Below are 4,233 nucleotides of genomic sequence, written 5' to 3'. Positions count from 1 at the left end.
GAGAGAGAGAAACACATAGGGTTAGAAAGCACATTCTAATATTTAGTATGCAGATAATTTATTCCAATTTGTACACAAAACCAACCAAGTTAATAAGTTGAAATAGGCAGTAATAAGTCAACATGAACTTGCTGACCTATTTTGACATCATGAACAATTGATAAAACAACAGTAACAAGTAGAGAAGGAGTATTCATGGCTGCTAATTCACTGATGAAAAAAAGATACAGAAACCCCACCCAGCCTCTGACATAAAATAAAATATAGCCATAAATCAAAGTACTAAAAAAATCTGGTTATCTTCCCTCCTTCCCTCTTTTCCATATATATATATGGAAAATATATATATATATATATTTTTTTTTAAATGTGTTTTTGCTCTGTTGCCCAGGCTGGAGTGTAGTGGCATGATCTCAGCTCACTGCAACCTCTGCCTCCTGGGCTCAACAGATCTTCCCACTCCAGCCCCCGACTCTGAGCAGCTGGGACCACAGGAGTGCATAACCAAGCCCAACTAATTTTTTGTATTTTTGGTAGAGATAGGGTTTCTCCAGGTTGCCGCAGGATGGTCTGAAACTCCTGAGCTCAAGTCATCCGCCCACCTCAGTCCCCAAAGTGCCGGGATTACAGGGGTGAGCCACCATGCCCGGCCTCCATAAGTATTTTTTTGAGAGCACAAGTGCTAAGGTACAAAGATGAAAAGGATATGGTCCTTTTTCCTACTCATTCTTAACTAGCTCATATTTTAATAGAGGAGACAGCCATGTTAACCAATATTTGCCATATAAGGTGACAGGAGCCATACTGAGGTATATACAGTATTAGGCTCCTACAAAACTGAAGAAGCAGCTGACTCTCCATGGGATAGTCAAAGAAGGCTTTGTTGAGGTGATGTTTGAGTGGGGTCCTGAATGAATTGGAATTTTCATGCAGACAAAGGGAGGCACGGCAGGTGGAAAAGAATATTCAAATGTAGGAATTTATGAAAGTGCCTAGAATGTTTGTGACTGATGAAAAGTTCGGTATGGCTGAACACAGGGTGCATATGTGGTAGAGGTGAAGGTGATAGAAAATTAGCTTATAGTCATCTTGGGAAGGGTCTTCTATCCTACACTGGACTTTATTCTGTGAGCAGTGAAGAAACCATGTCTTTTTGATTTAGTTTTGTTTTTAAGCAGGGAGATACATAGTCATATTTATTTTTTTAAAAGAAGATAATTCTGTGAATGATGACTGGAAGTAGAGAGAGTGACTAATTCCCAAAAGACACCAACTAGAAGACTGTCCTTGTTATAGTTTGAATGAGAGATAATGAAGGCCTAAACTTGGGCAGTGGACTGAAAGGGGAAGATTCAGATTCAAGAAATGTTTTTCAGGTCAAATTGGGAAAATGATATTGGGGATGGTGGTGCAGGGAGACCAAGGGGAGGAAGAGAACAGGAAGATGACTTTAAGAGATCCAACCTGGGAGTCGGAGAGTAAATAAGAATTCTACCAATCAAGAGAGAAATACAAAGGGCAGAGGAGATAAAGGATGGAGAACTGGGGAAAATGAAGAATTCACTTTAGCACATATAGAGTTTGATATGATTGTGGGTCACAGGAGTAGAGAAAATTGGTAAACAACTGGTTTTATAGAGTGGGTTTCAACAAGGTCTGGAAAGAAAGAGAGACTTGGAGCCATATGCATATAACTTAAATCCCTGGGAATGAATGAGCTCACCTAGGGAAAGGGGTTTGCCTGAGAATAATACATTGGGGAACAGTAATGTCTAAGCAAAGGAAACTGATGAGGAAAGATCAGAGGCAGGAAGAGAAGCAAGACAGGGAAAGTGGTGCTCTTTCACCAGTTGAATTAATGACCATGGGTTAGAAAGGGATGCTATCATTAAGGGGAAGTGAAGGCTAAATATCCTTGATGAATAGTGTGTGAAAGGGATTCAGAGATGGCTAGAACATTTTGTGATCAGAATTGAATGTCTGAAGTTAACATTTTGGAGCTAAAGCAATTCTGAGTGTAAAACATTTATAATATTGTCCATCAAAATAAGTGTTGAACAGAGGTTTCGGGATTCACAAATTCAAGGAACTATGAATCGAATTGGCTGTTCATCAAAAGGAGAAAAGACAGAGAACTAGCCTTCTGAATTAGGAAACTGTTCTATTTATTTAATGATACTGCTATTTATCATAATTTATATGAATGTAGTAATTTTTACATATTTTGATTCCACTCTCATCTTCTATATTTAACCAAAGTCCCACTAATTTTTTCTATTCTTTATCTCTCCAATCCACCTTTTCTGTCTTAGTTCAAACTATCATTTCATGTGTGTTCCAATTCAACTGTATTCTCACTGGTCTTTCTTCTCTTTCATTCTTCTATTTCAAATGAAGTTGTGTTGCTGGCTTGCTACTTTTAAAAAATAACAGCATATAACTTCCTTACTTCAAGGTTTTTAATTGATCTTCAGTGCTTTCAGCATAAAGTTTAAACTCTATCATGACACTGGAGCCCTTCCTGAGCTCCTTCTAAAATAGCATTTGTTTTTTTTTAAGGGATGGGCGGGGGGGTCTTGCTCTGTCGCCCAGGGTGGAGTGCAGTGACAAGATCATAACTCGCTGTGGCATTGAACTTTTGGGCTCAAGCAATCCTCTCGCCTCAGCCTTCTAAAGACTGGAACCACAGACACATGCCACCAAGCTTAGCAAATTTTTTAATTTTTATTTTTATTGTAGAGATGGGGTGGGGAGGGGGGCATGGGTCCTCACTTTGTTGCTTAGGCTGGTCTTGAACTCCTGGCTTCAAAAGATCCTCCTGCCTTAGTCTCCCAAAGTGCTGGAATTGCAGGCATGGGCCCCCACACCCAGCCTAACCTAGCATAGTTAGTTGTTTCCACTCTTCTCTTCATGTATTGTTGGAAATGGGTTTATAAAGTCGGGAAAAATTCATACCGAGACAATGGATTATGCAGCAAGGCTAGTTTTCCTTCCTGCAGGAAGGATGCAACTTGCTGGCAGTCTTGCCATGAGAGCACACCTGAACAAGGAGACACCGACATGTATAACTTTCAAAACCTGATGCAATCTCCCTACTGCTGTGTCCAGTTTCCATTGGCCTGAATGGGACCTCATTCTGTGCTTCACTGGATTGGCTAAAAACTTGGAAATATTCTAAAGTAGGAGGCAGAGGAGAACAAAGGAAAAGAGAAACTTCAGGAATGCTTAGAGAAGTGATAACATTTTCAAATAAGGAAGAGGAATAAGCTATGACCTAAGACTTGCCTGGGCTTGTCCAGGCATGTCAGGGCAAATATCTAGGTTAAAGTGTAAGAACTAAGTACACAGGATGCACTTATTTCTTTATTATGACTAACAACGACTTAAAGATTATTAGCAAAACCTTTAAAGTAAATTAACCTTTGAAGAAACTGTTATTTATTCATGAACTAAGAAGAAAGCTTTGAAGAGGAACCTTTTATTTATTCTTATTTCCTACATGTATATTATAATCCAGCTACACCAAACTGTTTACTCTCTTTCACACACACACACACACACACACACACACATATATATATATATAGAGAGAGACCTTTTATGAGCCTAAAGTGCAAGTAAACAAGCTAATACTAAGAATTTATTTTTGGGGGCTGGGCATGGTGGCTCAGGCCTGTAATCTCAGCACTTTGGGAGGCCAAGGCGGGCAGATCACAAGGTCAGGAGATGGAGACCATCCTGGCCAACATGGTGAAACCCTGTCTCTACTAAAATACAAAAAATTAGCCAGGTGTGGTGGCGCGTGCCTGTAGTTCCAGCTACTCCAGAGGCTGAGACAGTGGAATCACTTGAACCCAAGAGATGGAGGTTGCAGTGAGCCAAGATCACACCCCTGCACTCCAGCCTGTTTATAGAATGAGACTCTGTCAAAAAAAAATTTATTATTTAAAAAAAACTCAAGGTTAATATGGCATTCAGTTCAAATGCCTATGCCCTTTACAGTGTTTAAAAATTTTTCATAATGCTGATCTTGAAACACTATAGCACTTGAAACAGCTTCTGACTCAGTAAGACTAAGTTACTTTTATTATTGTTTTGTAAGTATTTAAATTCTGTGAAAACCTATGCATAGAATAAATTTTCACCACGAATACAGCTATCTGCTAGAAGAGTCATGAGAACAAGGTCCGTGTTTGTCTTGTCACAGCTATATTCTCAGTGTGAGCATGGTGC

The sequence above is a fragment of the Callithrix jacchus genome, chromosome 17 (assembly GCF_049354715.1).
Source record: "Callithrix jacchus isolate 240 chromosome 17, calJac240_pri, whole genome shotgun sequence".
In the NCBI taxonomy this organism is placed as follows: Eukaryota; Metazoa; Chordata; class Mammalia; order Primates; family Cebidae; genus Callithrix; species Callithrix jacchus.
Note: the sequence above shows the minus strand (reverse complement) of the source record.